We start from the raw sequence: 14,249 nt of genomic DNA on the forward strand, positions 1-14,249 counted from the left end.
TTCAATTAATTCCATAAAGTTGGCAGTCTGGGGTTTGCTGGGAGGAGTGTATTTTATTCCTGCACTGATCCTCAAGACATGCCCACTTTCATCTCTGCCATCTGTTCTATATATATTATTTATATGTACATATATATATATATTTTATATATATATATATATATATATATATATATATATATATATATATATATATATATAGATAGCGGTTAGGTTCGGCACTCGAATGGGTATGTAGCGTAATACTTGCTGCGGTGCCCTCTGTGATCTATGGCATGATCCAAGTAGATAGATGAGGAGGTCAGCGGCACTCAGCAGACGGGATAAACAAGTGATAAATCTTTATTGACGTCCTACGCCGTTTTGGGGACTAACCCCCGTCTTCAGGGACAGATCATACACAAGTGATAACATACAAGGAAACATATTTATACCCTCCCAAACAAGCACTCATTAATGGAATCATACTCACCTGTCCAGGCGTCAGCGGCTACAGCGTGACCAACTGTGCGGCATCCAGGTCGCGGAGTGGTGACGTCAGCCTGCTTAGTCGAGCGGGGAGTCTATCGCGGGAATGAAAGTCCCGTTGCCAGGCAACCCCAAGCTCAAGACGTCATTGAAGACGCTTCCCTCTGCTAATCCTAGCCACTCACAGGGCTCTGACTGTCGGCGGACGCACTGGGCAGGGATTACGTCACCATTACAACTCGTTGCTGGGCAACACCTAAACAGAAATAAACTTGATAAAATATACAGTGTAAAACACAATAAATTAAACAAAAATTAAACAATACCCAGCTAATCTACTCGGACTATCGTCCACAGTTGACTATACTCATGGTGCTAACAGACTAGTATATAAACAACATAATAACAATTATAAGACAAAAACCACACATGTGATAATATAAAAATATACATGACAATAACCTAAGACATAAAATATACCCAAAGGGAACACTGAGGGGAATATCAATCAACCATATATAGTTAATGAATCTGTTATCAAGTAGATTAGCTGGGTATTGTTTAATTTTTGTTTAATTTATTGTGTTTTACACTGTATATTTTATCAAGTTTATTTCTGTTTAGGTGTTGCCCAACAACGAGTTGTAATGGTGACGTAATCCCTGCCCAGTGCGTCTGCCGACAGTCAGAGCCCTGTGAGTGGCTAGGATTAGCAGAGGGAAGCGTCTTCAATGACGTCTTGAGCTTGGGGTTGCCTGGCAACGGGACTTTCATTCCCGCGATAGACTCCCCGCTCGACTAAGCAGGCTGACGTCACCACTCCGCGACCTGGATGCCGCACAGTTGGTCACGCTGTAGCCGCTGACGCCTGGACAGGTGAGTATGATTCCATTAATGAGTGCTTGTTTGGGAGGGTATAAATATGTTTCCTTGTATGTTATCACTTGTGTATGATCTGTCCCTGAAGACGGGGGTTAGTCCCCAAAACGGCGTAGGACGTCAATAAAGATTTATCACTTGTTTATCCCGTCTGCTGAGTGCCGCTGACCTCCTCATCTATCTACTTGGATCTTGCCATAGATCACAGAGGGCACCGCAGCAAGTATTACGCTACATACCCATTCGAGTGCCGAACCTAACCGCTATCTATATTGGACTAGCTGGGAAGCCACCTGTGCATAGGTGGAGTTTCCAGCCTTTCCTGGTTAAGGCACCCACGGGAATTGAGTTATATCTATATATGTTACGCCTGGACAGTCACTCTTATTGTGTGCTATCACTGTTTTAATCCACATTGGGTGGTGAACATTACGAGGAGGATATTCAATCAACAACAGTCCGGTCTTTTGATCAAGTATAATGTCAGTGGCTGGCTCTGATATGGAAGCAGCATGGGAACTAGCGCAACTAGTCGCTAAGGAACGTTACAGTTACTCGGACAGCGAGGCTCAAGCGATACTCATTAAACAACATTTGGATGATGATCCCCCGTCCTCCACAGCAGAGGAATTATATCGCCAATGGCAGAGACTAAAACAACGTGAATGTGACTACATGTACCACGGTATCACCCTATCGGACTATTATAGGAACAACCAGATCCCCAGGGGGTTTAGGGTCCGCAACACTCCTACTATAGGACGATATAGTATCCCCTTCTGCAGGCGCTGGGTAGCAATACTTAACAAATGCTCCATGGACTTGATGCTGCTTGTTGTGGAGGAGTCCACACGTGAATTAGCACTCATTAAGGGGTCCATGTACTAAACGGAGATAAGCCTCCACAACGAAAAATTCAGTGAAAATGCTTGTACATATCGCTTCTCTGCATGTACTAAAGCATTTTCACTGACTGTTATCTGCCTGTGCTAAGTACTGTGCCTAATATCGCACTGCCATAGGCTACTATGGCGGCGATATTCCCCTCTGCTATTACTAAAACCTCTGATGGCTCACCGCTGCCCCTTTCCTCCTGTGCCTGCTTCGTCAGGTTTAGCTGCCGTTAACAGCCCTCCGGGCAGCACAGAGCCGTTATCTGCTGACCTGCAGTGTTCGTTTTTGTTTAACTGATTAAAGTTTTTCTTGTTTGTAAAAAAGAATCCTGCTGGAGCAGGTCAGCTGACGTCACGTGGTTTCTTTCACTCTGTCTGTGTCCTCGAGGCAGGTTGATGCAGCTGTGCAGTGTGTTTCTGGATCCTGGATTGATTGTTTATTTATTTGAGCTCTCTCTTTTTTAGCCCTGGTCAGGATACTCAGTGTAAATTGTGAGTTTTTATTTAATAAAGGCTGTGACTGTGTCTGTTGTGTGGGTGGGCTCTGGGTGATGTATTTGTGTTGGCAGCAGCAGAACCATCTGTAGACATGACAGGATGATGACCTCTTGTCAGCTATATATCTTTGTTATTGTGCTGCAGTGTCAGTAAAGGGGTTTCTGTCATTGCACCACACCAAGATCACATACATCAGACAGGTCTGACTACTGCTACATATATCCTCAGAAAAAATGTCATTATATGTCCTTTCTCTTGTCTCATGTCATCTGCCTCTCCCAAACCCACATATCTCTCTCTTTCCCTACTCCCCTTCTCTCTCCCTGCACCTCTGTTTCTAAGGTATACCTCTTCCCCTAACCCCTGTTACACTATTTACTCCCCTCGGTCTTTCTGCCTTGTGAGCGATCACCACACTGCCTGCATTTTGTCAGCCGGCATCCCACTGTCTGTAATCATCCCAAGCCCTACCCACCCCCCATCTCTTTCTCTTCCACTCCCCCTTAATGTTTCCTTTCAAATCCTAATTGGCCCTACACACTGGCAGATCTGCCACCGAGTTGCCCGACGGCGGATACAGCCGACGGGCGATCCGGTGACGGGGGCATTGAAGTTTCCTCACTCCCCCCCCCCCCCCCCCCCCCGTCACCCGGCTCCATAGCACTGCATGCTAATATGGACAAACTCGTCCATATTGGCCTGCATGCATAAGCGACGGGGCACCAACAATTAATGAGCGCGGGGCCGCACATCGTTAATCGTTGGTGCCTACACACTGCACGATATGAACGAGAACGTTCATATCGTGCATTTTATCTGCCATTGTGTAGGGCCCTTATGTCCCCATGTCTCCCTCAATTCCCAACCACCAAGTCTTTTGTACTTTTAGCCTCCATGTCTCTCGGTCCTTCTTCCCGACCAGCCTCTCAAACTCCTTTTCACTACAGGTATATCTTTCTCCTCTCCGTCTGTGTCTCTCATTCTCTTTATTCCCTACATGATTACCATTCTCCTCTCCCTCTGTGTCTCTCATTCTCTATCCCCCTACAGGTATATTTTTCTCCTCTCCCTCTGTGTCTCTCATTCTCTATCACCCTACAGGTATATCTTTCTCCTCTCCCTCTGTGTCTCTCATTCTCTATCCCCCTACAGGTATATTTTTCTCCTCTCCCTCTGTGTCTCTCATTCTCTATCCCCCTACAGGTATATCTTTCTCCTCTCCCTCTGTGTCTCTCATTCTCTATCCCCCTACAGTTATATCTTTCTCATCACCCTCTGTGTCTCTCATTCTCTATCCCCCTACAGGTATATCTTTCTCCTCACCCTCTGTGTCTCTCATTCTCTAACCCCCTACAGGTATATTTTTCTCCTCTCCCTCTGTGTCTCTCATTCTCTATCCCCCTACAGGTATATCTTTCTCCTCTCCCTCTGTGTCTCTCATTCTCTATCCCCCTACAGGAATATCTTTCTCCTCACCCTCTGTGTCTCTCATTCTCTATCCCCCTACAGGTATATCTTTCTCCTCTCCCTCTGTGTCTCTCATTCTCTATCCCCCTACCGGTATATCTTTCTCCTCTCCCTCTGTGTCTCTCATTCTCTATCCCCCTACAGGTATATCTTTCTCCTCACCCTCTGTGTCTCTCATTCTCTAACCCCCTACAGGTATATCTTTCTCCTCTCCCTCTGTGTCTCTCATTCTCTAACCCCCTACAGGTATATCTTTCTCCTCTCCCTCTGTGTCTCTCATTCTCTAACCCCCTACAGGTATATCTTTCTCCTCTCCCTCTGTGTCTCTCATTCTCTAACCCCCTACAGGTATATCTTTCTCCTCTCCCTCTGTGTCTCTCATTCTCTAACCCCCTACAGGTATATCTTTCTCCTCTCCCTCTGTGTCTCTCATTCTCTAACCCCCTACAGGTATATCTTTCTCCTCACCCTCTGTGTCTCTCATTCTCTAACCCCCTACAGGTATATCTTTCTCCTCTCCCTCTGTGTCTCTCATTCTCTAACCCCCTACAGGTATATCTTTCTCCTCACCCTCTGTGTCTCTCATTCTCTAACCCCCTACAGGTATATCTTTCTCCTCTCCCTCTGTGTCTCTCATTCTCTAACCCCCTACAGGTATATCTTTCTCCTCTCCCTCTGTGTCTCTCATTCTCTAACCCCCTACAGGAATATCTTTCTCCTCTCCCTCTGTGTCTCTCATTCTCTATCCCCCTACAGGATTACCTTTCTCCAGTGCTGCGTTACACGTGCCAGTTTTCTTTTTTTTTATCTCCCTCCAGGGGTGTCGTGGACACCCCCAGTGTGAGAAGTTGTGGTGGCATGCTGGTCCTTCTGGATCCCGGTATCGTGAGCGCTGGGTTCCCGACCGTCAGGATCCTGACTAGCTCCCTTCTCCAGCTCTCGTTGAGATTTCAAGATGGATAGTTATCTAGTAGGTCTCAGGGGCAGATTTATTAAGCCTGGTGAAGTGATAAAGTGGAAGGTGATAAAGCACCAGCCAATCGGCTCCTAACTTCCATGTTACAGGCTGGGTTTTGAAAAATGACAGCTAGGAGCTGACTGGCTGGTGCTTTATCACCTTCAACTTTATCACTTCACCAGGCTTAATAAATGGGGTTGGGACTCAAGGTTGACACCACTTTGGTCGACACCACAAATAGGTCGACATGGACAAAATGTCGACATGAACAAGGTTGACACGAACAAAGGTCGACATGAGTTTTTTCTGTTTTTTTGGTGTCGTTTTCTCCGTAAAAATGACTGGGAACCCTCATTAGTGCACAGTGTTCCCTCGCATGGTTCGCTTCACTCGCCATGCTTTAGGCAAGGTGCCTTGCTCCACTACCGCTGCGCTCGGCACAGGTTACTATTCCCAATCGTAGTCCAAGTGGATAGCAAAGTAGGGAAAAGGTTGTTAAAAAAATAAATAAAAAAATGTGAAAAACTCATGTCGACCATTTTTCAGGTCGACCTTAGGTGTGTCGTCCAATGGGTGTCGAGCTTAGTGGTGTCGACCAAGAGTCTCGATACCGTTCATAAATCTGCCGCTCAGTTCCTGGCTGATTTAGTTTTTTTTGTTTATATAAACAGAGGTGCTTTTTGTTCTGAGATGGGTGAACCAAATTAGAGGCTTCTAAATTATGGAGATCCTTCCGAGTTGTTCGCTCGTTGCCGATTTTCGCAACGGAGCGATTAATGCGAAAATGCGCATGCACATGGTACGCAGTGCGCATGCGCTAAGTATTTTTGCTCAAAACTTAGTAGACTTATTCACGGCAGAACAAAGAATTTTCATCGTTAAAGTGATCGGAGTGTGATTGACAGGAAGTGGGTGTTTCTGGGAAGAAACTGACCGTTTTCAGGGAGTGTGCGGAAAAACGCATGCGGGCCAGGAAAAAACGCGGGAGTGTCTGGAGAAACAGGGGAGTGGCTGTCCAAACACAGAGCGTGTTTGTGACGTCAAACCAGGAACGAAACGGGCTGAGCTGATCGCAGTGTAGGAGTAAGTCTCGAGCTACTCAGAAACTGCTAAGAATTTTCTATTCGCACTTCTGCTGAGCTAAGATACACTCCCAGAGGGCGGCGGCCTAGCGTGTGCAATACTGCTAAAATCTGCTTGCGAGCGAACAACTTGGAATCACCCCCTATGTCCCGTGTTTTTCTCCCAATATCCCGGTAATAAGAAATTACTTTCCAGGGCTATTTTTCCATATTATCCTGCAGGGACAGCAGCTCCAATAAGATCCCGTCAATGTGCAGACTAGAATGAAAAATTATATTTTACATGAGTACAGTAGTTTGCGTTCTATGGGGGTAATTCCAAGTTGATCGCAGCAGGATTTTTGTTAGCAAATGGGCAAAACCATGAGCACTGCAGGGGAGGCAGATGTAACATGTGCAGAGAGAGTTAGATTTGGGTGGGGTGTGTTCAATCTGCAATCTAATTTGCAGTGTAAAAATAAAGCAGCCAGTATTTACCCTGCACAGAAACAAAATAGACCTCCCAAATCTAACTCTTTCTGCACATGTTATATCTGCCTCCCCTGCAGTGCACATGGGCCCTCATTCCGAGTTGTTCGCTTGCTAGCTGCTTTTAGCAGTATTGCACACGCTAAGCCGCCGCCCTCTGGGAGTGAATCTTAGCTTAGCAGAATTGCGAACGAAAGATTCGCAAAATAGCGAAGACAAAATTCGTAGCAGTTTCTGAGTAGCTCGAGACTTACTCCTCCAGTGCGATCAGTTCAGTGCTTGTCGTTCCTGGTTTGATGTCACAAACACACCCAGCGTTCACCCAGCCACTCCCCCGTTTCTCCAGCCACTCCTGCGTTTTTACCTGAAACGCCAGCGTTTTTTCACACACTCCCATAAAACAGCCAGTTTCCGCCCAGAAACACCCACTTCCTGTCAATCACATTACGATCAGCAGAACGATGAAAAAACTTCGTAATGCCGTGAGTAAAATACCAAACTACTTAGCAAATTTACTTGACACAGCCGCAGTGCGAACATTGCGCATGCACAGTTTGCGAAAAATCGCTCCGATGCAAAGTAAAATAACGAGCGAACAACTCGGAATGAGGGCCATGGTTTTGCCCATTTGCTAACTAAAATCCTGCTGCGATCAACTTGGAATTACCCCCTATATGTGGACTCAGCAGAGCTACTGAGCTTCTCATATCCAAACTGTGTTAATGGAAACCATTGGCTGTGTTGGCGAAGGTCATCTACATATGGCTGAGCTTTTCGGAGCTGCACAAATTTGGCCCTTTCTCCGCCAACTTGGATTCATATGATGACTAAAGGTGCGATCAATATTGGCCCGGACCGTGGTCTCTATTTACTAAGCTTTGGAGAGAGATAAAGTGGTTAGTGATAAACTACCAGTCAATCAGCTCGTAACTGTCACCTTTTTTTTTTTTTTTTAAATGTCAGGAGCTGGTTGCTTGGTACTTATCTCCTTGTAAGGCTTAGTAAATACACCCCTGTATGCGCTGTGCTTCCCTTTTTATGTCCTCAGGGAAATCTTAAATTCTGCTGAGTTCCTCTGAATACTCATGTTTTAAAATAAATCTGTTTTACAAATAGGACACTTGAAATCAGCAAGAGTTTGGGCTTTGATGATACACATGCATGTTAGACATGGCATCTTCTCCCTTCCATCTCTGCACACTCTGGTCCAATCAGAGTGTTGAACGGTTTCGTGAAAGCCGGTGGTTGATGTATTATGCGCCGGCTGGATGCCTTGAGCGAGAGCCAGTAGGCTAATCGCTGCCCACCCAGTGTACTGTGTAACCTGGGCCTAACGTGAGCAGGACAGATCCTCTGTATGTGACAGTGGCGTGCGGTGAGGTCAGTGGCTGGTGAGGCACTACAGCCATAATGTACGCTGCATCCTGCCGATGACCCCTACCGCCTCCGAGCCAATGCCCGCTGCCACCGCCAATGGCTTACAAACTCGCCCATCATCAACTGACCCAGCCCTCCGCCACTAATTTGCATCTCAGTCCGATGCCGCCAATGCCCACTGCCTGCCTGCTCATCATACTTGTTGTATATTGTACATTTTTATAGAAAAAAATAAATAAAAATAGTGTTTGGGACTGGGAAGGAAGTGGGAGGAGGGCATGAATGCAATTCTTTTGTCCAGGGCTTCCATTAACTTAATGGAGAAGGGTCTGAATGGGTTAAAAAAATGTAACAAAAAAATGCGTGAGGTCCCCCCTCCAAAGTATAACCAGCCTCGGGCTCTTTGAGCCGGTCCTGGTTGTTTAAATACTGGGGAAAAATTGGACAGGGGTTCCCCGTATTTAGACAACCAGCACCGGGCTCTTAGTCCGGTCCTGGTTCCAAAAATACGGGGAACAAAAGATGTAGGGGTCCCCCGTATTTTTAAAACCAGCACCGGGCTCCACTAGCCAGGGACATAATGCCACAGCCGGGGGACACATTTATGTAGGTCCCTGCGGCCGTGGCATTACCCCCCCCAACTAGTCACCCCTGGCCGGGGTTCCCTGGAGGAGTAGGGACCCCTTAAATCAAGGGGTCACCTCCCCTCCAGGCACCCAAGGGCCAGGGGTGAAGCCCGAGGCTGTCCCCAGCACCCCTGGGCGGTGGGTGCCGGGCTGATAGTCATGTGTGTAAAAAAAAATATTGTTTTTTGTTGTGGAACTACAAGGCCCATCAAGACTCCCCCGCTTGCTGGTACTTGGAGAACCTCAAGTACCAGCATGCGGGGAAATAACGGGCCCGCTGGTACCTGTAATTCTACAACAAAAAAAATACCCAAATAAAAACACAATCCTACCTACATCCCACGCCGGTCACGTCCACTTGTCCAGTAGAATCCAATAGGTGGTTCCTGTAAAAATAAGAGAAAGATTACTTGCCTACATCCCACGTCGGTCACGTCCACTTGTCCAGTAGAATCCAATAGGGTAGGGGTTCCTGCAAAAATGAACATTATACTTACAAACTGAGAGAGAGAGAGAGAGAGAGAGTGTGTGAGGGCGGGATGTACTAAGCAGTAATATAGCGGTAAAACCTGTTACCGGCCCGATGTCTTTTCCCCGTATGTTCTATTAATCCTCAGCCTACTGCGCTGTCAGTTGCTTCTGCATCTCCTGTTACACGTGACTTCTTCGGCACGGTACCTGCTGTCATAGGTAGCCTATTGTTCCACCACGGGCACCGTATGTACGAGCGTACAGGACCTGTCACCTCCAGGCATATGTGCCATCGTTTAATGATCGGAGGTGATGGGTCCCATACGTTCGTATATACGGTGCCCGCGGTGGACCAATAGGCTACCTATGAGAGCAGGTATCGTGCAGAAGTCACGTGTAACAGGTGCAAGTGACAGCGTGGCAGGCTGGGGGTTAATTCAATACGGGGAAAAGATATTGAGCTAGTAGGACACCCCCCCCCCTACCTGCTGCTGGGGAGAGTCGCACGAGACCCCCACACACACACACACACCTCTACCTGCTGCTGCGCACACACACACACACACACACCCTACCTGCTGCTGCACACCCCCCCCTCCCTCTACCTGCTGCTGCTGGACACCCCCCCACACACACCTGCTGCTGCTGGACACACACACACTACCGCTGCTGCTGCTGGACGACCCCCCCCTACCTGCTGCTGCTGGACACACACACACACAACACACACAAACACTACCTCTGATGCTGCTGTACCCCCCCGCCCCCACACACACCTGCTGCTGCTGCTGGACGGACACACACACAAACAAACACACACTATCTCTGCTGCTGGACGCCCCCCTACCTGCTGCTGCTGAACACACACACACAACACACACAAACACTACCTCTGATGCTGCTGGACACCCCCCCCCCCCCCCCCCCGCCCCCACACACACCTGCTGCTGCTGGACGGACACACACACAAACACACACTACCTCTGCTGCTGGACGTCCCCCCCCCCCCCCCCTACCTGCTGCTGCTGGCTGGACACACAACACACACAAACATTACCTGCTGGGGAGAACCGCACCGGAGGAGAGAGAGACGCTCCGGTCAGCGGGAGGGGGAGAGCCGCACACCACGGCGCTTTGATCAGCAGGAAGACGTAGGAGGTCGGGGAAGAGCCGCACTCCCGCCTACCTCCAGCGCCACTCGCCGCCGGGACCCGCCGCCTCCAGCGCCGCATGTGTGGGATTGTGTCAAACAGGCAGAGGTAGCAATTCATGTATATTCACCCTTCCGACGATGCGCTGCGGTGTCTGGGGCTCCTGCAGGAAAGTCATCTCCAGCGGTCCTTCCCAGCGATGCGCGGGGTCCAGCGCTGGGTTCCTTTGCGCATGCGCAGGGTGTTGACCTCCCGGCAGGCCGCAGTGGTTGCTGGGAGGTCGGTGTGCGGAGCCAGCGCGAGGTGCAGAGCAGCGATCAGGGAAGCATTGAGCTTCCCTGCCGTCTCCGCACTACAGTTCAGGTTACGCCATCCAGAGATGGCGAACCTGAACTCCATGGAGAAGCGGAAAGCAGAGCTTTCCGCACCTTCATGAATCGCACTCACCATACAAAGTTATGGTGATGCGATTCAGGCACAGAGCGGGGGTACCACTGGAGAAGTCAGACTTCTCCACGGTAACCCGCTCTGTGAATTGCAGTAGGCAGAGAAAAGCCCTGTTTAACGCAAAACAGGGCTTTTCAATGCTACATGAATAGACCCCTAGGTACCCACATATACAACTAATATATTCCTATACAGCATGTACACATATCACTATACAGCACATTTAACCCTATGCTTACATGGTATACATCACACTACATACAGTACATACAGCCCTGCATGAATCTGGTATACAGCACATATATCCCTACTTACAGCAGGTAAACAGCACACAGATCCCTGTATATACAGAGCAGGTAGAGCACTAAGGCCCTCATTCCGAGTTGATCGGTCGCAAGGCGATTTTAGCAGAGTTACACACGCTAAGCCGCCGCCTACTGGGAGTGAATCTTAGCTTCTTAAAATTGCGACCGATGTATTCGCAATATTGCGATTACTAACTACTTAGCAGTTTCTGAGTAGCTTCAGACTTACTCTGCCTGTGCGATCATTTCAGTGCTTGTCGTTCCTGGTTGACGTCACAAACACACCCAGCGTTCGCCCAGGCACTCCCACCGTTTCCCCGGCCACTCCTGCGTTTTTTCCGGAAACGGTAGCGTTTTCAGCCACACGCCCCTGAAACGCCGTGTTTCCGCCCAGTAACACCCATTTCCTGTCAATCACATTACGATCGCCGGAGCGAAGAAAAAGCCGTGAGTAAAAATACTTTCATCATAGTAAAGTTACTTGGCGCAGTCGCAGTGCGAACATTGCGCATGCGTACTAAGCGGATTTTCACTGCGATGCGATGAAAAATACCGAGCGAACAACTCGGAATGAGGGCCTAAATACAGCACATATAGATTCCTATATACTGCAGGTATATAGATATATATACAGGGATCTGTGGACAATAAATTGAGCTGTAAATTACAGTCACCGAGGAGAGAGACAGAAGTTACAGATAGGGAAGTGGGGAGATACAGGAGGAGGGAGAGGGACCGTGAAAGAGAGAGAGTGAAAATCACACTCACGGACAGGAGCTCTGGCAGGAGAGGGGGGAGGAGGCGGGGGGAAGATAAGGAAGGCACTCCGCGGCAGACACACGGAGCTCTGCTCCACAGAGGCACGGACAGCAGCACCTGGTAGTTGGCAGCGCTGAGCTATATGTAGTGTGAGAAGGAAGTGCAGGCAGTAAAAGCAAGGACACTGGTCTCCAGGAGCTGTCATCTCAGCACATGTAGCGCAGCATCTGAGGATGTACAATGCCTGACTCTAACTGGGCAAAAAGTTCCCAGGAGTCTGTGCGTGAGGAGCGTTTCTCAACCAATCACAGCAGGCCCATCTGGGATTGGCCAAAGGAGGCTGCACATGCGCAGTATACCAGCGCTATGAACTAGAACAGTCATCGCAGAGAGGGTGAGTTACCGTTCAGCCGCTTCGTCTAGCAGAATCTTAGTAATAGAAGCGGTAACTGCACCCAGAAACACAGCGTTAAGCAGGCGAAGCAGGAGGAGGATTAGCGCAGGGAGCAGAGTACTGTTAGTAACTGGACCCCTAAGGAACAAATTCTCACGTTTGAGAAAGCACATAAAGCTACATTGGCAGCTGATACCAATACTAATTGGCTTGATAAGATCCAGGTTCAGATTGAACAATATAGGAGCAATTTGATTAAGTATAAAAAAGAAAAACTCCATAAGATACAACTTGACTACCAACAGAGGAAGGTATATGCATGGCTGAACAATACCAATACCCCCAACGAGCGTCCGATACAGCAGAGGAGATACAGACAGAGAAGACAGCAATATGACTACTCTGACTCAAGCACATCAGTCAGTGAAAATGAGCCTACTAGCACTCCATCTACTTCAACTCAAGCGGCTTACCCTTTAGGGGTGGCCACACGATCTGGCAACCGTCCAGCACCCGGATGAGGACGAGGCGGTCGGGGCAGAACAAGAGGATTCAACGCACGACGTCCCCCCCGCCGCTAACCGATCTTGTAATTAATCTATCAGCCACCCCCCTTACAACAGCTGAAGTCAAAGTGTTATCAAGAGGCCTGTCCTTTGTGCCAACGACTAAACCAGATGCCTTTTTGGCACAGGTAGAAAATTACAAATTTAATAGGACTTTGCGCCTTAAGGAACACTTTGGCACCTCAAAGGAACCTTTTCGTGATACTACGGTTCCTGCTAAATTACGGCAGGTAGCACCTCGCTCTAAGTTTGACCCTAATACTAACAACCCCTCTATACGGACGTTTTCTAGGATGATGGAACATTCATATACTCAAGCCGCACAGGTTAAGAGTTATCCTAACCTCTCAACTCAGGAACAGCAAGCGTTGAAAGATTTATCATCCAGAACCGATCTGGTAGTGCGACAAGCAGACAAGGGGGGCGCTGTCGTAATACAGGACCTCACAGATTACGTGGCGGAAAGTCATCGACAGCTTGCCGATGCCTCTACTTATAAATTGCTGACTTTTGACCCTACAGGACAGTACAAAAGGGAACTAGACGTATTCCTTTCACAGTGTGTAGTCACAGGTACTCTAACTGAGGAACAGGTTCGAGCCATGACCGTTGATTCCCCCACAGTGCCTCTATTCTACACAGTGCCTAAAGTGCACAAGTCCCTATCATAACCACCTGGCCGACCTATTGTGTCGGCACGTAATTCGCTATACCACCCAGTTTCTATTTTTCTGGATGTATATCTAAATCCCTGTATCCAGGCAGTTCCGTCATACCTCAGGGACACCACTGCCTTACTGGTACAGTTGAGCAAATTGACACCACTCCCTGATCAATTGCTACTTTGCAGCGCTGACGTCACCAGCCTCTATACCTGCATCCCCCATGGTGCAGGTGTGGAGGCGGTACGGTCTCTGATCACTGATAACCCACTATATCTAGGCCCACCAGTGGAGGTATTCTTACAATTATTATCTCTGGTGTTGACCCGCAATTATTTTTCATTCAATGGGCGCGTATATCTACAACTGGCAGGTTGTACGATGGGGTCCCCGGTGGCCCCATCGTACGCGAACGCCTATATGTACGCAGTGGAAACACAACTTTTTGGCCCTGAGATAGAGCCATCTATGTGCCTTTACAAGAGGTACATAGATGATTTATTGATTCTCTGGTCAGGCCCTGAACATATATTGAGGAGTTTATTGGAAGCACATAATGCCACCAATAGTGTGATTAAATTCACGTTCCAGATCTCAGCACAACAGATACATTTCCTTGATGTGGCGATATCAATACAAGAAGGTACTATATGCACCAATCTGTATGTGAAACCCACTGATAGGAATTCGGTGTTACATAATGAAAGTTTCCATCCACTTACCACACGCAAGGGTTTACCTTACTCCCAATTCTTACGGGCTAGGAGGATTATATCTG

The 14,249-nt window shown here is 48.2% G+C and overlaps 1 long non-coding RNA gene across 1 annotated transcript; it reads right to left on the reverse strand.

Annotated features, from left to right (window-relative positions):
- Nucleotides 1-326: 326 nt before the first annotated feature.
- On the reverse strand, nt 327-2,875 carry LOC135055865 (uncharacterized). The gene is made up of 2 exons (XR_010243829.1): nt 2,425-2,875; nt 327-724 (listed from the first exon to the last, which is right to left on the reverse strand). It is a non-coding gene; the product is annotated as an uncharacterized LOC135055865 (long non-coding RNA).
- Nucleotides 2,876-14,249: the final 11,374 nt, after the last annotated feature.

This window comes from Pseudophryne corroboree, chromosome 3, assembly GCF_028390025.1.
Source record: "Pseudophryne corroboree isolate aPseCor3 chromosome 3, aPseCor3.hap2, whole genome shotgun sequence".
NCBI lineage: Eukaryota > Metazoa > Chordata > Amphibia > Anura > Myobatrachidae > Pseudophryne > Pseudophryne corroboree.